At 40.5% G+C, this 23819-nt stretch overlaps 1 protein-coding gene and 1 pseudogene across 3 annotated transcripts in view; one reads left to right on the forward strand and one right to left on the reverse strand.

The window, feature by feature from the left end:
* LOC307219566 (enoyl-CoA delta isomerase 2-like) overlaps nt 1-18575 on the reverse strand; it is a 38856-nt pseudogene extending 20281 nt beyond the window's left edge. The window contains exons 1-3 of the transcript in view: nt 18532-18575; nt 5062-5137; nt 764-833 (exon numbers count right to left, since the gene is read on the reverse strand). The product of the transcript in view is annotated as an enoyl-CoA delta isomerase 2-like (transcript). The remainder of the gene's footprint in view (nt 1-763; nt 834-5061; nt 5138-18531) is intronic.
* Nucleotides 1-23819, forward strand: part of CDYL (chromodomain Y like) — a 401628-nt gene that overhangs the window by 160142 nt on the left and 217667 nt on the right. The window lies entirely within an intron of this gene.

A 23819-nucleotide genomic window follows, 5' to 3' on the forward strand; every position in this document is an offset into this window, starting at 1 on the left:
CTGTTAAAGAATTCCTCTTTCAGTAAGTCTTCCAAGAGGAGATTTCTATTCCAGTCAGTATCTGAATTTATTTGAAATTGTTTTATATGTGTGTAGTGTTTAGAGTGCTGGACAAGGACCTGGGATACCAGAGTTCAAATCTCCACTGGGTGACATTGGGCCAGTCACTCACTCCCAGCCTAACCTACCTCACAGGGTTATTGTGAGGATAAATTTGAGGGGAGGAGATACAAGTATGCGACCTTGAGCTCCTTGGAGCAAAGGCTGAATATAAATGTAATTTTAAAATTTTAATTTTAACCGTTCTTGTATGTGCAGTATGTTTTGTATATGATTTTTATTCAGAAATGAATTCTTATCATCATCATCATCATTATTCCCTTGTAAACTGTTGTGTGAGGGTTATATACCTTGTAAGGTTGGAAATACATGTCAATAAATAACAGGAAATGGAAGTATTGCCCCTCTTCCACAAAGAAATCGCAATGTCTTGGGAGCTTTTAGCATGCGATACTTACAGGCCATAATAATTGGAAACACATTCTTTTTCAAGCCCAATATTTTACAGGAATTCTGTATTTCTTCCTCCCTCGGTGGATAAATTTCAGGCTTTGTGGACCAATTGAAGCTGAAAACTTTTCTAGAGGAAGAGGAACCTTTTGTTCTGCCAGACAGATTCTTTCTAACAATTTCCACCCACAGGAGAGAAGGTTTGGCCGCTGCTTTATTAACACCACTCTCAGAACTTCCACGATAAAAATACCTGTTATTACAGTCAATGTGGAATCATCCTTGGCAGCTTCTTCAAGTGCTCGCATAATTTCACCATACATCTGTGGGAAAAGAGAGGGGGGGGAGGAAACTGAGAGTACGGGGAAGACAGCATTTCACTCACGCTATCTAAATATTGTAGAGATAACATGGCAAACCAACTATCAAATCCTGAAGAATCTCTACCGGGATTATTTTACTCCTCTGTTCTCTGTTTTGTGCCTACAGTACGGAGATAAGTTGATTTTGGTTTAATTATTATGAGTTGGCCCCAAAGAATGTAAGGGTGGTATTCATCTAGGTTTCAGTCAGAGCAGAGCCACGAAATGAACATACAGCAATTGGAGGAAACCACACATAAAGATATGCAGGTTAAGCATACATGTGGTCTAAACCACTGAGCCTCTTGGGCTTGCCGATCAGAAGGTCGGTGGTTCGAATCCCCGCGATGGGTTGAGCTCCCATTGCTCTGTCCTAGCTCCTGCCAACCTAGCAGTTCGAAAGCATGCCAGTGCAAGTAGATAAATCGGTACCGCTGTGGCAGGTAGGTAAACAGCGTTTCCGTGCGGTCTAGTTTCCATTACGGTGTTCTGTTACACCAGAAGCAGTTTAGTCATGCTGGCCACATGACCCAGAAAGCTGTCTGTGGGCAAACGCCAGCTTCCTTGGCATAAAAAGCGAAATGAGTGCCGCAACCCTACAGTCGCCTTTGACTGGACTTAACCGTCCAGGGGTCCTATACCGTTTTACCTTATCCTTGAAGAAAAGAGATGCTATTGCTGGAATATGTGAAGGAAGGCTCCAGACCACTGACATAGTACCTGACATAGTGTTGCTCTGGAGAATGGTAAGAAATTAAAATGGTGGTTGATAGCCACCCGTATCAGGTCTTCAGGGGCATTGTGGGAAATTTAAAACGATCGCTCATAGCCACCCACCAACTGCTGCCGCCGCCAGGTAAATCCATCCCCACTGATGTAGGTAAAGGGTAAAGGGACCCCTGATCATTAGGTCCAGTCGTGGACGACTCTGGGGTTGCGGCGCTCATCTTGCTTTATTGGCCGAGGGAGCCGGCGTTCAGCTTCCGGGTCATGTGGCCAGCATGACTAAGCTACTTCTGGCCAACCAGAGCAGAGCACATAAATGCCGTTAAACTTTCTGCCGAAGTGGTACCTATTTATCTACTTGCACTTTGATGTGCTTTCGAACTGCTAGGTTGGCAGGAGCAGGGACCAAGCAACGGGAGCTCACCCCGTCGCAGGGATTCAAACCGCCGACCTTCTGATCGGCAAGTCCTAGGCTCTGTGGTTTAACCCACAGCGCCACCCACATCCCTACTGATGTAGGAGGGGCCCCATAAATCAATCCTATCAAAAGAAGGGGCCTTACAGCTACCACTTAGGGATTTTTACAGTAGCTGCAGTTATAGACTTCCATGGGGTTAAGACTTCAATCATTTCCATGCTTCATAAGCCAGTCCTTTTGGAATATGGAGCATGACTGAAACACTCTTGACTCAAAGCAGAATTGACTAAATTTGCTAAGAGAGCTCAGTTTCAGCGGGTAATTTGCCCATTTTGGGGATTGCTTCTTAGCCAACAAATGAAAACATGGGCAAGCCTGGAAGCTTGGCATTCCTCTCCTTAATCATTTGTGAATCTGAGCCAACCATGAATTATTACAGAGAGAATCACGAGAGGCCCACTCCTTTAAACATAATTTTAGGAGCCTGGGACAGTACATAAATTACCACTACAACCAATAATTTAGCATAATAAGGCCATTTTAGTTGACATGGAATACACATCAGATTCCAGTTGATGCAGAGTCATCAGAATGTTGGCTGGCAGTGAAGAAAAAAAGAATTATGTAAAGAATTTATATGAAACTGCATCTCTAACAAACTGCAACTGCCCAAATATGTGTACCAAAGGACAGTGGCATGACCCATTTGAAGCCCACATATTTGAAATGAAGGACATGATTTCCTGCATTACAATCTCTGGAATGACTGCATTGAAATTAGCCTATGATCCATCTATTTTACAGGTTATTACTGCCCTTAGTCAGACCCTGTGCAGCCAGTTTTGAAATTAATGTGCCCTTAAGTGCCATTAGAAATGGGTAACTGCCAGCTTGTGTAATACTTATATAAGTGCACTAAGATTTACACACAAGGACTTCTTACAGTCTCTGCAGGAGTGGAAGCAACCAGTCTTTTCACAAAAGAATTGTGATACAGTCTTAAATCAGAAGTCAGGGAGGCCATTTTTCTCTGGATCATTGGTTTTCTTCCAGTGACAAAGCTATCCTCTGATTTCTCTTGGTTCGTATGCTTTCTCAGTTCTATAAATGTATTTCCTTTTACCAATGAAGGAGCGCAGCAGTTCTTACTCAGCCCTTTTCACTGAAAAAAATATTTCCCCATTTCCTATTTCTGTATTTCTATCAATGATTCACCTCCTGTGGCCTCTGTTGAGTTGAATATTTTGTGAATCAGTCTTACACCCCAGTAATGTAGTCTGACAACTGACTGCTGGATTTTGGTTTCCACTGATTGTTTTGATATTCCTGTTTGTTTTCCTTGCTTTCTTTCCCCTGAAAATTTCAACAAAGACAATTTTGAAGCAAAACATTTTGCCTTTGATTTGGAGCCTTCTCTGATCCTGCTAGCTCTCCAGTTTGCCGTAGGCAATTTATATAAGAGCAAATGCAATCATAGTAATCCTGATTGGTCAATAATAAGCAAGTGTGTTTAGCTCTCACGTAATCCTGGCATGTGAATCAGAAGTGAAATAAAATGAGTCAAAGAGATATTCTGACTGGCTCATACTGATTTAGGGGGGTGAGTTATGCATTGACAAGAGAGAGAGAGAGAGAGAGCACAGATTTGTGTAAGATGTCTATATGCTATTTTATATGTATAGTTGCATATTTAAGGGCCCTCCAGATGTCATTTTATTGTACAATCATGGCTATTTTCACTCATGATGGAATCAGGGCTGTTATGTGTAACCCACCTTTAGGTGCCAAGTGGAAACATTCCTCTTCAACATATAAAATAGTCTCCATTTACAGATTGCTGATTTATAAGTAAATTGGTTACCACCAAAAATCATTCTCCTGTCATTTGGCTTCCATGGTGGAATCTACACACATATTTTAAAATGTGAAAATGCTTTAAAAAAACAAACAAAAACGTTTTGATACATTACATTGAATTTTGCATAGCTCGCTCTTGCCATCTAGTGTCACATTTGTATATCACACTTTACAACACATTTAAAACGTTTTATTTGCAGCTGTGTAGCTGAGTCCCATGTAACACCAGTACTATACAACAGTGCCAATAACCTGAGCCACTCCAATCACAAGGATACTTCCTTACACCACAAAACTATACTTCCCTTGGGACACACACATTGGTGCAGGACAGCTCCTTCCTGCTAAACCGCTGCCCTCCAGCTGCTTAGAACTGCATCGGTTGGCTATCTGTTCCGGCCAGCACTGTGCTGGCTCAGACTGTTGGGAATTGTAGTCCAAAACAGCTAGCGGGCACCATGTTGGTGAAGGCTGGTGCAGAATGCAACCGTGCAGTGATCCAATGTGATCAACATATTCATGGAAGTTGGGGAACAATCTGTCAAGTAGCCAAAAAGAACTACTACATTTTTTGGCTATTGAGTTACCGCACTAACCTAAACTGGACCTGCATTATGTGTTCAGAGCTTAAAATGCAGAGCTAGCCTACAACAACCTGCAATGGTTGTTCAGGGACACTTGACTAAATCATCCAGGGTCTTAATAACAAATGTTTACTTAGTCATTTATCTTGACATGAAACAGCAATAAACCAAGACCCGTGTCATTTCCCCAGGAGTATTTTCCATAGGTCTCAGTTGGCTTCAGCCTTTAATTAACCCCTTGATCATATAAAAAATCAGAGGCTGAAACCCTAGAGAATTCTCGTTTCATGATAATAGCTCGTATTATGATGCCTGGAGAGATGCAATTTGCAAGAAAAGGGCCCAAAACAACATTTGCTTTGAAGAACATTTTGATTAAAGGGCCATGAAGTATATCACATCTCGGGGGAGAACATTATCTTCTAGATAAGGGATGCGTTGAGTCTTTATTGACCGCATTTTGTCTGCCTTGGCTAATTTAAACCAGAACAAATAGCCTGTTGTTAATTTCAAATTCTGGAATGCACAGAGTGTTACCACCATTTGACACATAATGTAAATACCACTGGAGCCTGTCATTTAGAAGCTATCTTTTTGTACTCACCACAAGACTGATAGCATATTTTTTTTTGTCTGGGCGATTCAAGATTATCTTTGTGATCTTATCCTTTCGTATTTGCCTTTACTTTGAGCAGAAGATGCCTTTTCCTTACTAGGAGAGTCACAAGTGGCCAGGCTCAACTGAGAATTCACATATGAGAAGCCAGCTCCGCTCTGTAGTGAGCAAAACATGATATGATTCAAAAGCTCAATAATACAAAGCAGAATTACCTCCTACGGACACATGGCTGCGTTACATCTATATTCCACTTTTCTCTCTTCAAGAAGGGACACCCAAAAAAAAGGAAAGTAATTATTTACTAGCAGATTTTAGCCCTGTTCATGTGTGTAGAGCATTTACATGTATCAACAGAAGAAAGGTTGCATCTCTAGCTCCACCCTTGAAATTGGGTCTCTCAGCTGCCACTGCCCTGACTTTGATGTATTGAGAACTGAGATCTGAAAGGGGAACTACTCAACTGAGCCACTGTTGACAAGCACTGTTCCCTTTTCAAGCCTCCCTGCTCAATATGCAAAGGTGAGGTGAAGTGAAATGGCGCAATGTCATGGGCAAATCTGTCAATTTCAGTTTCTCTTGGTTTTGCATTTTTGCAATCTTAAATACATCTCTCCACATTTCCACATCCGTCTGCCATTTCTAAAGAAAGTCCTCATGGCAATTCTGTGGGATAACCAAACTAATGGAGCCAGCATGCTTGAATTTAATTAATGCATGAAAGGGTTAAAACCATATAATAAGCTTTCAAAGAAATAATATAGAATGAGGAGATAATATTTAAAACATAATGATTATAGAATGTGCATACAATATATGCACAAACTCTACTACCTCTTTTTGTCTGATCAATGTTAAGGGCCATACAACAGTGATTTAAAAACAGTGCATCTCTACTGGATTATGTTTACCTGCAAAGAAACCAGAAATGGGTACCTTTTTTTGCCGAAACGGGCTAAAGTATCCTGGAGATTCAAGCAAATATATATATTTGGCTATATTTAAATTGAGGTATAAAAGTGACATATCTATTTTGTTCTTCATTTTATTTTAGACGTTCTGTCTATTTTAGTTTTATGGTAAGTTTATTCAGTGTTTATCAGTGTCCTGGTTTTCAGGTCAGAGAATGCATCCCTCTAGTTGACTCTAATCTTTTTATCGCCACTGGGAATTGATGCGGATTCTAAACTGGCCAATCTTTAATATCCACTGGTTTTAAGCATAGTCATGCTGGCCACATGACCCGGAAAAATTGTCTGCGGACAAACGCTGGCTCCCTTGGCCTGTAAAATGAGATGAGCGCAGCAACCCCAGAGTCGTTTACCTTTAAGTGTGGGATTTGATGCTGACAAGGGACCAAGATTTAATAAATCATTCAGACCTAGCACCCACTTACTCTACAAACACAAAGCAGACAGATTTTCTACTCTGTAGGAACAAAGACCTGTCACAGATCATAGAGATATGTGGGAACTGTTTTGACAGCTGTAGGATTAATTTCCATTTAAACTCTAATGTGTGTTGCGAGGTGGTGGGGCGGTGCATAGATAAAAATTAGGTATTTGGTGGAAGACCACTTCTGATTAATGTCTTTCTGCATTGGGGAAAATATTATCAGTGGATCTGAACCTAATGCAAACAAGGTCCATCTAGAAGGATTTTCTTTTGATAAGATTATGAGAAATGTAATTTCAGCTGGAATTTATTCCCCTCACGGACATGCATCTCAGTTAGTATGCCTCCTGACTGACTGTCTACCAATGGCTCATTATTGATCCGTTATTGCTACTTCTCCAAACAGCAGATTAGTTTCCCACATCTATAAAATAATACCATTTATAGCGCCATCCTGAGAAGTAAGACCACAGAGTTCAATAGGTCTTACTCTCAGGTAAGAATGACAGCCAATGTTCTTTTTGTGTTTTCTTCAAGTCTCTCCTGAGGTTCAAGAAAAATATTTGTACTTTATATTTTCTTTTCTATATTATTATTTTCTTTTGATATATTGCCTTTTATTACCTTTCTATAAAAGAGTTTGGATTTTACTGACTAATATGTTAAAAACCTCTAATAAACTTCTATATATAAGAAAGGGAAAAATATTTTTATTTCCCCCTATTATTTTACCAGTGTGGCAGCCTGGAGTTGATATATTTATTTTATCTATTTATTTCATAAAATTTATGTGCTGCTTCATTGTTGTTGTTGTTTTAAAAAAACACCAAACCTCTCAAAGTGGTTTACAAAAACATAAAACAATAAAATCAAGGGAAAAGTACAATCATACTTAAAACACACAAAAGTTAAAATACTAAAACATATTGAAATTACCTCAACTTTCTAAGCAGTATTAAATTTTCCTCAGAGTTCACATAGGTATATATACCTGATATTCAGGATAAACTTCATGCATCTCATTAAATCAGTGGTGGCCAAACTTGACCCTCCAGCTGTTTTTGGACTACAACTCCCATCATCCTTAGCTAACAGGACCAGTGGCCAGGGATGATGGGAATTATAGTCCCAAAACAGCTGGAGGGCCAAGTTTGGCCACCACTGCATTAAACGGATTGTGCTCCGCCTAAGCTTATGCCGCAATACATTTATTAGGCTTTAAGGTGCCACAAAAGTATACATTTACACAGTGCTTTTTTTCTGGGGGGACGCATACCCCTAAACATTTTGTGAATCTTTGTACTTTTGTCCATTTTGGACTACAACTCCCATCATCCTTAGCTAACAGGACCAGTGGCCAGGGATGATGGGAATTATAGTCCCAAAACAGCTGGAGGGCCAAGTTTGGCCACCACTGCATTAAACGGATTGTGCTCCGCCTAAGCTTATGCCGCAATACATTTATTAGGCTTTAAGGTGCCACAAAAGTATACATTTACACAGTGCTTTTTTTCTGGGGGGACGCATACCCCTAAACATTTTGTGAATCTTTGTACTTTTGTCCATTTACTGTATTTATTTTTCCTGATTTGAACTATAAAATGGTGATTTTCTGAGTCAAAATGAGAGCACCCCTAAACATTTTTTAAAAGAAAAAAAAAAAGGCAATGCATTTACAGCACCTTTGAAACACATTTTTTTCCCTCAGAGAATCCAGGAAACTGTAGTTTGCCTCTCACACACTTAAAATTCCCAGCAACCTCGAACAAACTACAGTGCCCGTAATTCTATGAGGGGTGATGTTTTGAACGTGCTTCAAAATTACAGTGTGTGTGTACCCAGCCCTAGAGTTTGCCTTCTAAGATAATTGTGAGTTTGATTTTTTTAAAAAAGGTTCTCCAACTCAGATTACTTCTAAAATGAAAGAGTCTGGACTTGCCAAATTTACCACTTCAAAGCTATGAGAGAAATCAGGAATGGTGTGAGAAATCAGCTATGAGAGATCAAGAGAGGGTAAAAACAAAACAAAACAAAACTGGCATAGGACATTTGCATTTGACAAACAGCTCAGTCAAGTGAGGTCCAGAATGGTTGATGAAACAAAAGTACAGCATGCAGAATTCTACCAGTTTGCTTTTATGGGTGCAGGCTTGATTTATAGATGATTTAATAGATCAAAAATGAATCAAGGAAGGGCTTTTCCATCAGACTATAAAAACAATACCATTCATCTCCTTGCTGATGATAATAAGTAGCTTTCAAAAGGGCCCTGCTATCATCATTCATCGCCTCATAGGATACTTTTTATATTTAATTCATGGAATTCATTCATTGCGGGTAAAGGAACCTTTTGATATATGAGGTACCTGTATTTTAAAAACGACAACTTTGCTTTAAAAAAATTCAGAACTATATTTTATCCATTCAAGGGTTTATGTGGCTTCAATTTCTCATAAACAGACCAATAACGCAAGACCGTTTAAAACAGTCCTGTTTACCCAGGCATTTGATGGCTGAAATATAGTTCCTGGCAACCCTAAATCATTGGCTGGGAGGATGTGATTGTTTCTAACTGTTTATAGAATTTTTGCCATGGTAATGTTATTGATATGTTTGCTTCACTGTGCTCCTTTTGGAGGAAAAGTGGGACATGAAATAATAATAATAATAATAATAATAATAATAATAATAATATCAAATTATTTCAGGAAATGAACTAACCATGTGCTTTCATTTGCTTGGCTTTGTTTACTTCTTTCCGCATCTGCAAGGGTTGGGAGTAGCAGAGGGACTTTTTCTGGACGGCTGGAAGCTAGAAGCCACATCCGTCTTCGAAGAGGGTTGACAAAGCTGTGTCAAGCAGAAGCAGCTTGCCATCTTGGGTTGAACCCCATGCTTTTTTTTTCTTTAAAAATGTTTAGAGGTGCTCTCATTTTGACTCAAGAAAACCACCATTTTATAGTTCGAATCAGGGGGAATAAATACAGTAAATGGACAAGAGTACAAAGAACGTGCATTACCTCATATTACACAGCAGACAGCTCACAGAAACTTCCACATTGGCATGAGGTTGTGTGCACTAACATCTTCCCTCTTATGTACTGAAGTTCTCACCCTGGGCCAGCAGGGGGATACTGTAGATAGTTTTCACTCAGGTCCACATATGCAAATAAGGGATTGAAAGTGACGTTCACAGATTGGATAGTTACAGAAAATGGTTACTGTTGCGTTCTAGTGGAGCTCTATATAAGCAGGCTGGCTGAACCCTTCAGTTCAGTTCTGTTCTGGCCTGTGAATAAACAAGAGCTGTTTGAAGAATCATTGTGTCGTCTGATATGTTCACCCGCAACTTAACACTCCCGATCCCTCTGCTTGCTGCTGGTGTCCGCCTTCATCTGAAGCCACCATTGGAGGTGGGAACAATGAAACTGACCAAGCGCTATGCTAGATTCCAACTCCTTTTTTAAAAAAAAAATATGAATATTTATTGGCATTTTCAATAGCAACACAAAAACAAAAATAAACAAAAAATAACAAAAATACAAAAATACAAAAGTACAAAACTTAAAAACAATTAAAAACACATAAAATTTCAATTGCTTATTTTCTTTTAACTTGCTTCTCAGACCTCACACCTCCCCTTCTTGTATTCCAGTTCAAATTATTGGCTCAGCAAATCCTTTTTACTTATTTCTCAACTTTAACTTGATAATTTATTTTAACATGTTATTATTTTATTTTTTCTCTTTCATCCATTTCCTCAATTTATTTTTACAAACCTTATTTTCATTTAATTTAGATCGTTTTAAAAATCAGTTTTAGCTTATCCAAACTTAAACATCAATACTTATACATCAATGCTCATTCTTAAACATTTTTCCTAAAGTTGACCAAAATTCCCTTCCACGACTTTCCCCATTTTCATACGGATAACAAAACAGAATAAAACAAAACAAGTTATAATTATATACCCTTTGGATTCCCAGACTCCACCCGCCCCCTTCCCAGTTCCAGTCCGCAACAAGTGTCCATCAGTCTCAATATACTATTAGCCTGGAGATCTCACGTCCGAGGCTCTTAAATCTCTCTCAGTTCCTCTCTGCCGGCCTCTTTGATAGTCCTCAATGTTGAATCCCAAATCTCGGAGATGCTCCGGCCCAACAGGATACATGTTTCTTCCAGCCAGACCTCCATACTTAAAAGTAAAGCCTATGGGGTATTCCAACTCTTGCTTCATACTCCTTTCCAGTCCAAATGTCCCCAAAGCTCCAACTTCCACCTTAATCAAATTTATAATCCTTCGGTCTTCAGATCTCCACATAAGGAGATCTCTCAATTTTTCACTCTCCAATTCAGGCCAGACTTTCCACATCAAGTTTTTATTTTCCTTTGCTGCCATCATGTCAGGCCTCAAATTACAGCTCTCCTTTGACATCTGCAGAATTACAGCTCCTCCTTCCTTCTCTTCAGGGGCAACATATGTCTCCTTTTCCATGTTCTCAAAGCTCTCAAGTTTCTCTATTTGTCCAATTGAATAGGCTTCCTGTTTCAAATCCTTATCAAATTCAACAATGTTATTTACTGTTATGTCCAGAGTTGTAACATTTGTAGCCAAAACATCGATTTGGCCTTGTAACTTTCCCAAGAGAACAAATGCTCTATCCAATTCAGCCTGAATTTTCCCTCCTCCAGCCATTCTTGTAATGTCCCTAAACCCCCTCTAGAGGGATTTTGGTTCCTTAATGTTCCTTTCAGCTTAAATCCAAAAAACAAGTTAGTTTGTATCAACCCTTCCTTATTTTCAACAAATTGTAACAAATATAACCAGCAGAAGCAACAGAAACAAAGTTCTCTTTTTCCGTCTTGACAGCTAACTTGACAGCTGTCAAACTCCTCAATACTTCGTCAACAGGCTCTCTCGCGGGACGCTCCTGGGTCCGGGGGGGGGGGTGAAACTTCAGCTCCCAAAATAATTCTTCATCCTCCAGTAAAATTTCTTATAATACCAAGCCGTGAAATTAAAGTCTTTTGCAAGAAAGAAAAAAAAAAGGATTCTCTCGACCTTAGTTAGCAGGTCCTTTGCTTTAAATGATTTACAAAGAGGGGGGCGGACTTCCTTTTTAAATCTTCCCCGCTCGTGCCTAATTCATCAAAATTTCCTTAAAATTCCAATTTCCATACTACTTACGGGTTGTTGCTTTAGAGTCCAATTGTTCAAAGAAAAAAGTCAGCGCTCTCCGACAATGGCGTTGTGGCTTCACTCCGCAGAAGAAGCAGTCTACTCTCAGCACTGTGCCGCATCCCGCCCCCATTCCGGAGCCTTTAAAAAGGCTCCTTTGCAGCTTGGGGGGGGCGCAAATGGTGCCCGCTGAGTCACCACACTCACAGGCATCCGCGCCTGTGATTTTTAAGGGCCCCCGTGTCGCCGCCGTGGCAAGACCCGATCCTGCGGAGCCGGTTCCCTCCGGAGCTCAGAGGGAATCCGCCATTAGTCGATGGCGCTAACCCGGAAGTCCGCTAGATTCCAACTCCTACTTCACACATTAAATGCTCACTTCCGACTGAGACTCAGGAAACACTGTGACAGAAAATGAGGCCGCCATCTGGGGTAGCAATGTAACTCACGATTCACTGTGCTAGCGAAGAAACTGATTTTTTTAAAAAAAAATAGTTTCTTCTCCAGTTAGATTTACAAAATGTTTAGGGGTATGCGCGTACCCCCTGCTTCTACCCAGGGGAAAAAAAGCACTGGGTGAAACCACTATGCTGGTTTTCCCTGGCAGGTGCGTCAACTCTCATTATCTCTGATCATTGGCTGGGAGTTGAAGTCCAAAAATACTTGGGGACGCAATGTTGGAGAACACCACTCTAGATGAACTCCAAGCTTCTTTTGAACACTACGATTTTGTTGTTCAATTTGATTTAGTATGTGACATTCACAACATTTTTTAAAAAAATTTACATACATGAGGAGGTGGTTATTTGTTATTCAAGTTATATCATTTACAGGGCAATCCTATGAATGTTTACCACTGTGTTCAGTCAGGGCTTACTTCCTCATAAACGTGCTTAGTTAGGGTTGCGGCCCTAATTAATTTCTAAAATTGCTCTGTTCCTATTTTGTGCCTTAGCTGTCAACAGCAGACATGACAAGAGCAAAGTCACTATGGTCATTTTCAAAAATTATATCAACAGACCTCTGATGGCTTGATATTTCTTGTTCCACATATATCCAAAGACTCTGTTTACCTCAGAAATCTATTATTGGGTTCGTTGGTTACATTTCTGGGTTTCTCAGGAGAGGAGATCCATTCCACCACAGGGCAAAGGCAGTTGTTTAAAAAAGATGGTATTCTCCTGGGTTCTGATCTCTCACATGCATTTTGTATGTTGCAAATGGTTAACTAAATCCGTTTTGATTTTGCTATGTCCCAAATCAGGTACCTCGGTGCTTCCAGACCAGCTGTTTGCAAAAACACCCCAAGATGCTGTGATATTGCTGGTGATAACGACCTCATTTTTGATGTATCATAAAGATTTAGATTCAGAACAGGAATTAATAGAGATTTAATTTGACAGCATCCTGAAATTGCCCATTAAACGTGCTGGTATGCTCCGCCTAATCCTGTCTAATTGTTCTTTGCAACTAAAAATCAGAGCTCATACATCTTCATTAAATTTTTTTTTCTAAACGCTTACCTCACTATTCCATCAACTTATTTTTGTCATAGATCAATAGGTACTCACTTCCTGAACATTTAATTGTCATCAGTAGCGTGTGTGAGAGTATTCACATATCCTGAATGTATTAATATCCTGTGGATCTTCTTCACAACAGCAGTTGTTTGTTCTGTTCATTGAGCATTTTAATCAGTTCCTCCATTTTGAATACTGAGTCTATTTCATCTGGCTTCCATCCCCTCACATTCCTGCACTGCACTGGCTTTGGTGGCTGAGTCGCTTACCCAAGACTTCTTGTAAAACCAGTTGTAAAATCCTCCCAGTTTGCATGATATATCACTTTTAGTGCCATTACAGTGGTACCTCAGGTTAAGAACATAATTCGTTTTGGAGGTCCATTCTTAACCTGAAACTGTTCTTAACCTGAGGTACCATTTTAGCTAATGGGGCCTGCCACTGCTGCTGCGCACGATTTCTGTTCTCATCCTGAAGCAAAGTTCTTAAGCAGAGGAACTATTTCTGGGTTAGCGGAGTCCGTAACCTGAAGTGTATGTAACCCGAGGTACCACTGTATAAGCAGAAGTTTGGAAATAAGTTTGCCACCTTGTTGCTCAACTGCATATCACCTTTCTCCCTCTTTTCACCACGTCCTTTGTAGATCAATGTCTGTGGCTAGCACTTCAATATTTTTAAATTCTCAAAATCTGACATCAGAAAGGGAAGTCTTCAGAAACCAGCAGAAGAACCTTAAAGTGATCATTCTTGAGCTAACGAACTTCAAGGGTCTGAATGACAACTTATCAAGAAATTCAATTCTATCACTTGTGGCCCAAATCAAGACAATGGCTTCATCTCCTTGCATGTGTTAATTAGTTGATTTACACTAAGACATAATTTTTACATTTTGCAATTCATCTCTTTCTGACATCACTGCTGTACAATTGCCCCACAGCCATGAATATAAATAACACACCCTGCATCCAATGAAGTGGATTCTGGACTGCCTATCTTATTCTTTTAATGATTATCATTTTTGTTGGTTTTGAATTATTTGGATATAATTCATTCCTTGATGCTCTGTTTGTATTTATTTGCATAGCAGCATAAGTCACTATCTGAGGTTATTCTACAGGTCAGCAGAGCGGATTCACTGAGTAGTTTCACATCTTACATGGTCTTCAGCTTTCTTTCTTTCAGTTGAGGAGGGTTGCGATTTCAAGGAGCACACCGGGAAAGAAAATGTAAAAATTAGACACTGCTAAAAAAAAGAAAACCCTTAATTTTAATTATTTGTTTTAATTTTAAATATTATTATGACATATAATTGTGAATTAATTCCAAACATTATATGCATCAATAACATTCTCATATATGATATGCAAGTGGTTTTTTTAAACAACAACAACATATGAATCAAGCGTTACCATTTGACAAAGTTACCATACAAGAAAGAATCTTTGTGTTTTCCAGGTGGCTCCACGTCTGAAATGGATTATAAAACAGGTACCTTATCTACAACCCTCCAAAAGCAGACTTTCACATCCCAACTTGCAGTTTGCCACCACCTAGCACCCTGATTATTTCATACTATTGCTGTCAATTGTTTTTATAGCTAGAGATCATAAAAAGGTGATATTCAATAGTGACAGGTTGGGGGGACCCTTGGAGGGGCTGCAAGAAGGGGCAAGGAAGGGGAAGTCCTCTTGGAATTGTTGGTACCATGCTGGATTGCAACCACAGTCTTGATTCACAACTAAGGCCTAGGCCAGAAATAGCCAGTATGGTGCCCTCCAGATGTTTTAAACCAAAACTCCCATAATTCCTGAGCATTGACCAAAGTGGCTATGGCTTATGGGAGTTGGAGTCCACAACATCGATAGAGCACCATGTTGGGTATCCCTGGTTTAGCCAAACCTTGGCTTAGCATGAGTGTGCAGCCTCCTGGCTACTTAGCTCGTCTTCTGGCCCTGCTACTGTGGGCTAAGCCATGGTTTGGCTCACTGTGTCATCCGCACTTGGACTTGCGGCTTGTCTCTTCTAGATAACTCACAAGTCGTACAACAAACCTTGACTAGAGCTTGCGATTCTTCTGGAACAAGTCAAAACACAAGCCTGGATTTGGACAACAGTCCAAGCCAAACCATGGCTTAGCTCACAGCAGAGCAGCAGTAGCAGGACTAGGGGCAGAACAATGTGGTCAGAATCTCCTCTCTGGGAGCTCACACACTCATGCTAAGCCATGGTTTATGTGAACTGAGTCACCGTCTGTTATAAGAACACTCCTTTCTAAACCGTTACTTAAAATTTCTTCTGCCCCTAGATCAAAATAATGGCTAGAAAACTTATTTCCTTCTGGATGTAATGATCAGCTAGGTGAGATGCGTTCTCCTGTTGCTATTCATTTTTAACAGAGAATGAAAATTTATTAGACTATTTTTAGAAGAGTGCATTTACATTTTAATTGAGAACTTGCAATAGAATTTCACTGCTTTACAAAATGAGAAGTGGTACCAGATATCTAATGGTGAAATTCATTGAGACTTACCCTTGCATTCCAGTGACAATAATCGTACCCTAATTGAGTTGCCACTGCTAGTCACAATAAAATTTTTCTCACTATGGCAAACAGTATAGTGTTTCATAAAAGCAAATGCTGTTGATTACATACAGTGGGTAGATATTTCTTTCCCCTCCTTGGGAGGAAAAATCCTGTTTAAAACAGAGTATATCAATCCCTCCCTGACTGGAACGCCCATCTGCCAGTCTGTGTCTGGTTGGTTCATGAAAGTGTATTTATACATTTATGCTATATCATATATGAATAGAGTGGGGGACCTATTGCTGTCCAGATGTTGCTGGACTACAGCTCCCATCATTCCTGTCCACTGTTGAAGCAGGGAATTGGAGAGACCCCAAATCTGGTGTCTGCATTAACAGAGTGCTCTTACCTGGAAGGAGGGAAATGCTTGAAAGGCATGAAGATAGGCCCTTCCCTCCCCCTTCACATAAGTCCTCATCTAGTTTCCTTCTCCCCTCCCTTTAGACCTTCTCCTGTGAAGAGGGAGAGGTGGGTAGCTCAGAAGAACCACAGAAGTCCCCTCACTTTAGACCTTTACCTGTGAAAAGGAGGGAGGCAGCAGAAGAGCCCAGGTAGGCTGCAAAGGACATCCCATGTCTGTGGCCAAGCAAACTGCAGCATGATGATACACTTACATTTTTATTATAGAGTAAGAAAGTGCAGTTCCCATTCAACCACCCCACTAAGAAAATGAGCAGGAAAAATAGGCCATGACATACTTAGTTGTTTGTTGTTGTTGTTTAGTCGTTTAGTTGTGTCTTCGTGACCCCATGGACCAGAGCACGCCAGGCACTCCTGTCTTCCACTGCCTCCCACAGTCTGGTCAAAACCATGTTTGTAGCTTCGAGAACACTGTCCAACCATCTCGTCCTCTATCATCCCCTTCTTCTTGTGCCCCCAATCTTTCCCAACATCAGGGTCTTTTCCAGGGAGTCTTCTCTTCTCATGAGCTGGCCAAAGTATTGGAGCCTCAGCTTCACGATTTGATACGTTTGATCTTCTTGCAGTCCATGGGACTCTCAAGAGTCTCCTCCAGCACCATAATTCAAAAGCATCAATTCTTCGGCGATCAGCCTTCTTTATGGTCCAGCTCTCAGTTCCATACATCACTACTGGGAAAACCATAGCTATTACTATACGGACCTTTGTTGTCAAGGTGATGTCTCTGCTTATAGAGGCATTTAAAAATAAAATGTGCATGGCGTAGAGAAAGTAGACAGGGATATGTTCTTCTCACTCTCGTAATATTAGAACTTGGGGACATCCAATGTCGTGAAATGTTGAAAAATTCAGGATAGACATAAATACAGGGTAAGTACTTTCCCACACAGCACATAGCTGAAGCATGGAACTCACACTCACAAGAGGTGGCTGACAGCCACCACCATGGGTGGGTTAAAAGGAGGATTAGACAAATTCATAGAAGAGAAGGCTATCAGTGGCTGAAAGGTTCTACCAGCACACTCAGATGCAGTATGCCTCTGAATGCCAGTTGCTGTGAATTACAGATGGGCAGCACAAAGTCACGCTCAGGATTTGCTTCCGGGCTTCTTATAGTTACCTGGTGGTTCTTGCTAAGACTAAATGGGCATTTGGCTTGATCCAGCAAGGTGCTTCTTAGGCTCTTGTGAGAGCCCTGGAGAGGAAAGACTCCTCTTCCTGGCTAGAAGCAGCACAGCTTGGCTTTCCAATTTTTTCCTGGGACAAAACACTGGCTGCTTTGCATGTGGAATATGGCAGGCACAGTCCATCACCTTAGTGTAGAAAAGAGCCCTGAAAACATCCTCTCCTCCCCTTCCCTCCCTACTTACATGCCCACTCCAGTTTTGTAATTCACTGGTGACTTTCCGTAGAGTGCTCTGTTGTCAGCTCTGTTGCTAAAGAGAAGTACGGACCTGAATGAAATGAAGTGAAGCTTTATAGCCGACAAAGATAACAGATGGCTCTTGAAATGGAGACAGACTGGAATGTGGCTTGTCTGTCTGGTTGGGAACTTCGAAACGGCCTTATTAGCTGCACTGGTTCAAGCTGCTTCTTGCAGCTCACCTCCCAGAATGGCTGTTTTGGAATCTCTGGTTTCAATTTGGCTACCGTTATGCAGCCCAGTAGCATTTCTCCACGATGACAAAAACATTTGCAAACTGTTGCAAAGGGGCTATATCTAGCTCTGGAAATGGCTGCTTTTGGAAGAATCATCCCTTTTGACAACAGATATACAGAGGACGTGACACGCTTTTGTGGGCCGTAATACTTTTTGCCGGCTTTGTCTCTTGCAGACATCATTTACAAGCTGTTATGTACAACGTTAATTGCACCCAGACCCCAGGAGGCAATCCTCTCTCACATTCATTCTGTGCATTAGCTTGCAGAGCAGCACAAGTCACTAGCAAATAGATATTAAATGAGGCTTGCACATGAATTGATCTTTGCAAATAGGCATCCCATTACAAAAGCAAATAATCAGAAGTCAAACAAAACTGAACCAGCCCCTTGTGGGAGCCTAGCGAGAAACTGCTGAGTGCTTGCCTGCCTTTTGTACACTGTACAAAAGTTTTGCAAAGACAAGTTCTGCGTTTAAATTTTTTCCCCTCCAGATGGGATCGCTCCCAACTGCTTTCTACAATTCAGACCCACAATGTAAATTAGTTATCTCATGGTTTGGCAGAACAGCCTTTTGTCTCATTGCTTATCGTCTCTGAATTTCTCCAGCATTGTTCACTTTCCATATTAATTATTGTCATTCTGCCAAAAATCTATTTATTGTTTCAATGTTCTTCTTAACTGCTCTGCCTGCCTAGACTTACCTGTTGCCATTGGCTGCTTCTAGTGATGTCACAGTAGCCAACATGGCGCCCTCCAGCTGTTTTGGACTACCATTCCCATCAGACTCAGCCAACACAGTCTGTGGTCAGGAATGATGGGGTTATAGTCCTAAATATTTAGAGAGAGTCATGTTGGCCACCCCGTAGTAGGTTTTTGCAAAAATGACCTTTCTAGTAATAACTGTTCGGGTTTTCCAATGATTATTCTGTCTTTTTATGGTATTTTGCACTTGTAATGTTTGTTCTACAGTGCCCTGATCTTTTTTTTTATGAGAGGCAGTGTATAAACAGGTTTATAAATTAAATAATTGACTTAACTGCTCAGGCATCACAGTTGGTCTGAGCAGACTTGTTTTGACATCCAAGTGAGTGCTAAGAAGGACTGTGATGTCAGAGGCCCCTGTGACATCACAGATCATCCAATAGCTCTCAGACCAGGAAAATTGAATTCAAAGGTTCGCAAACAACTTTTGCTAAATTAAATTGTCAATGTTTGGTGGGTTTCTGACGGCCAGCCTATTCTTACAAATCAGTTCAGCGGTTTTGGATTCTTTCAACAGAGACAAATAAGACAGGCAACATTGCTGCTGACCGTATGTGATTAATAAGAGCTCCTTCCACAAGGTTGATTGTGTCAACTTAAACTGCATCATAAATAGATACTCCCGGGAAACATCCGTTTGAACAATCCATAACAACTTTGCCTGTCATTCTGGTTAACTCCATCAAAAACATACAAATTAGCCAGAATTTCCTGCACTGAAGAAGCATATTGAGTGCAGATGGAGTTTTCCATTAAACTTGATGGCTTTTTTTATTTTTTAAAAAGGAAAAGACACTGTTATGTTCATACTTCTGAGGAAGGGAGCTTATGTTTGAAGCAGCTTCCGGAGGCGGCGCGTCCGGCAATGGCTGCCCTCTTCTAACTGCGAAGAGGGAGCTCCGCAGGAACGGGTCGTCCGCTACGGCGGAGACCCAAACCGGAAAACCACAGGCAGCGTAAGCCTGTGGCCGTGGGACTCGGCGGGCACCAGGAGCGCTCCCCGAAACGTTGAAGGGACCTCGTAAGAGGCTCCGGAACGTAGAAGGGGGTGCGGTGCTGTGAGTCAATCGCTCTTTCTGCGGAGTGAAGCTGCGTAGCTGCTGTCGGCGAGCGCTGTCCTCTTTTCCTGGAATCATTCGGCTTGGAACCAACAACTTGTGAGTAAGACAAGAAAAGATAAGGTTTGGGACCAAAATTTTCGCTAATTTGGCTAAAAATGAGAGACGCAACCAGGAAGTCCGTCTCTTGCCACTGCTTAAGATCTAAAGCAAAGGCTTTGATGCTTGGAGCCTTTGAAGAGCTGTCAAAGGACAATCAATTCTTACATCTACTTAAGCTACTTCAGGACTTAACTTCTGAAAGTTTTATTGTAATCTATGAACTGTCTGATACCTCCACTGTTGGATTTACAAATTGATAAAGAATCCCAGGCAGTCGGACTGCCTAGACACTAGAACTGTCAGATTGCAAGACTTTGATATTTTGTTACTGGAGCCAGTATTAGCTGAGCCTAAATGGAACTGTTGCTTTGAATTGTTACATCTTGCACTTATTGAGACATTGTTATATATTGAGACCAACTCTGCTAAATACAACTGCTGAAGGTTGTTTGGACATTCTTTTTAAAGTATTGAAGTCTGGAAAATTTTAATAACTGATTTATTAATTTGACTTCTTCCCTACAATACAAGTGGACTCCCCCTAGAGGATCTTTGGATTTACAATTATATGTGACTTTCCTTTTGGTTTCCTTTCCTCCTATGTGGTTGTTTATCTCATGGGCTTGTGGATTCCCATGAGAACATACTCAGTTTGACCTTGACTCGTAGACAGAAGTGGAATGAGCGGCACTGGGAGACAAACAAGAGCGGGTAAAGCAAAAAAGCAAACAACTTTGAATTTACTTTCCCAGCCGCGCAGATCATCGGTCCCTGCTGTTTTGGAACCAGAAGAAAGTGAGCAGCTGTCGGGTGAAGATATGGCAGCAGGTGGAACTGCTTCAGTATTGGACAAAATACTTGAAAAATTGGAAGGCCTAGATAAAAAGGTGGATGAACAAACGGCAAAGATCGACCAGACCAGAGACTCTGTTAACAAGTTAACTGAACAAGTTATTTCGAACGCTCAAGCAATTAGCAATTTATCTGAATCCACTGTAGAAAATCAGAGATTGGCAGAGGAAGCCATTCAGAGAACTGCAGTATTGGAGCAGGAGGTGAGACCACTCCATAAGCAGGTTGGGGAACAACAGGCCTATCTGTCTATGATTGAACTTCGGGCCAGGGAAAACAACCTAAAATTGAGGTTTATACCAGAACTTGAACACGAACAAGGGAACTTAACTGAGTTTTTAACAAAAGAATTTTCCAAGTGGTGGCCTTTGGAGGAGGAAAAGGACTTTAAAATTGTGACTGCTTTCAGACTTGGAAAACTTACAAGGGAGGACAAGCCCAGAGACTGTTTGATTACCCTGAGATCCAAGGAGGAAAGGGATAAAATACTAGGACTACATTACGGAAAGTCACTCGAAATCTTGGACAAAAGAGCAGAGATTTACAAGGATATTCCTAAACAACTTTTGGCTCTTAGATCTACCTACCTTGAATTAGTCAAGCTGTTGAGGAGCAACCTGATTATCTTTAGGTGGGAATTTCCACAAGGATTATCTTTTACATTCAGGGAGAAGAAGATTAAAATTAAAACAGCTGAAGACAGAGATAAATTTTTGAATTCGTACGGAGAGGACCTTCAGAAAGGGATTGAAAGACCCCTAGGGGCTGGACCACAGCCTGAACCCACATCTACACCTCTGGGGTCTGTAGACCAGGATAAAAAGATACCACTACTAGAACAATAACAGATTTGACCAGGATGTCTCTGCAACTTCTGAGTTGGAACATAAATGGCGCTAACATCCCGGAGAAAAGGAGAAGGATATTTCATATTTTGAAAAAAGAACAATTGGACGTTATTTGCTTGCAAGAAACACATGTGACCAGGCTACACAGAAAAGTGTTAATAAATAAAAGATTAGGCCAAGAATTTATTTCATCGGACCGAGTAAAGAAAAGAGGTGTGGTGATATATGCAAAAGAGAGCCTGTCACCAAAATTTCTATTTAAAGATGAACAAGGACGAATTTTGGCAATAGAGATCCAGACCCAAGGAGAAAAGTTTTTGTTATTAGGAATTTATGCGCCAAATGAGGGAAAATCGGAATTCTACAAGAAGCTGCATGAGATTATGCTGGATTATCTGGACTATGATAACATCATCATGATGGGAGATTTGAATGGAGTGGTATCAACTAACATGGATAAGTCACATAGCCAAAACGTGACAAAAGACGGCAGACTACCGAAAACATTCTTTGACATGACTGGCAACATGGACTTGATTGACATTTGGAGAACAAAGAACCCTCTAGGAAGAGAAGGAACATTCTTTTCTGAAGCCCAACTGACATGGACAAGAATCGACCAAATTTGGATAACTAGAGGCCTGGCACCCAAGATAAAAAAAGTGGAAATCTGCCCAAAGACTTGCTCCGACCATAATGCGGTGAAGATGGATATGAGATTAACTCCAACCGGCTCCTTTAGATGGAGGATGAATGACAATTTGTTTAGAGATCAGGACATTATTAAAAAGGCCCAAAAAGCTTTGAAGGACTATTTTGAGATAAACCTGAATACTACGGTGGAAAAAAGAACTGTATGGGACGCAAGTAAGGCGGTCATGAGGGGGTTTCTGATACAACAGAATACTATCAAGAAAAAAGTACAGAATGATAAGAAAGATAAGATCTTGGAGAAAATTAAAGAAGGTGAGAAGAAGTTAAGATCGAGACCGAAATCAAAGGAGATATTAAGAGAAATCAAACATTATCAAGCACAATATTCAAAACTGATAAACCAGGAAGTGGAATGGAAAGTTAAGTTAATGAAACAAAGATCCTTTGAATCGGCAAATAAATGTGGAAAGCTGCTAGCATGGCAGCTGAAAAAGAGACAAAAGTTGAACACAGTAACAAATTTAGAAATTGAGGGAAGAAATATTCAGAACCCAGTGGAAATCAGAAAGTCCTTCCAGAGATATTTCAAACAACTATATACTCAAGGGCCGCAAAATGAATCAGAGATAGAACAGTTTCTAAAGAAGAATGGTTTACCAAAGTTGACTCTCCGGAATAGAACAATCCTGAATCATAAAATAACACAATTAGAGATCGAGGAGGCCATTCAGAACATGCAATTGGGCAAGTCTCCAGGGCCAGATGGGCTTACCTCCAAATATTATAAGACATTGAAAGACTATTTGATACATCCATTAATGGAGGTTTGCAATGAAATTATGGAGGGGAAGAAGGCACCGGAGTCGTGGAAAGAAGCTTTCATCACATTGATACCTAAACTAGAAACTGAAAAGACACAACTTAAGAATTACCGCCCCATCTCCCTCCTAAATGTGGATTACAAAATATTTGCAGACATTTTAGCAAGTAGATTTAAAAAAGTCTTAAATGAAGTAATTCACAAGGACCAGGCAGGCTTTCTCCCAGGTAGACATTTGTTTGCAAACACAAGGAACATTATTGATATTTTGGAACTCCTGCAAACAAACATTAATACAAAAGCAGTTTTGATATTTATAGACGCGGAGAAGGCCTTTGATAATATCTCCTGGAAGTTTATGAAGAAAAATTTGGAAGGAATGGGAGTGGGGCGGGGGTTTTATAATGGGATAGAGGCAATTTATTCAGAGCAAAAGGCAAAACTGATAGTCAACAATGTGGTGACAGAAGAGTTTAGAATTGAAAAAGGAACACGACAAGGCTGCCCTATATCCCCTTTGTTATTTATATCGGTTCTAGAAGTGCTCTTGAATATGATTAGAGGAGACCGGTGGGTGGAAGGTATCCAGGTCGGAGCGAAACAATACAAACTGAAAGCATTTGCAGATGACCTGGTTTTGACCCTACAGGAGCCAGAGCCCAGTACTAAAAGGGTATTACAACTGATTTATGAGTTTGGTCGAGTGGCGGGATTTAAACTTAATAAAGAAAAAACTAAGGTTTTCGAAAAAAAATTGACTTCTTCAGAATCAGAAAGGTTTCAGAAAGAGACAGAATTAAATGTGGTTTAAAAAGTGAGATACCTAGGGGTAAATATAACAGCGAAGAACAGGAACTTATTTAAAGACAATTATGAAAAATGTTGGTCTGAAA

The sequence above is a fragment of the Podarcis cretensis genome, assembly GCF_951804945.1.
Source record: "Podarcis cretensis genome assembly, chromosome: 7".
NCBI classification, from domain to species: domain Eukaryota; kingdom Metazoa; phylum Chordata; class Lepidosauria; order Squamata; family Lacertidae; genus Podarcis; species Podarcis cretensis.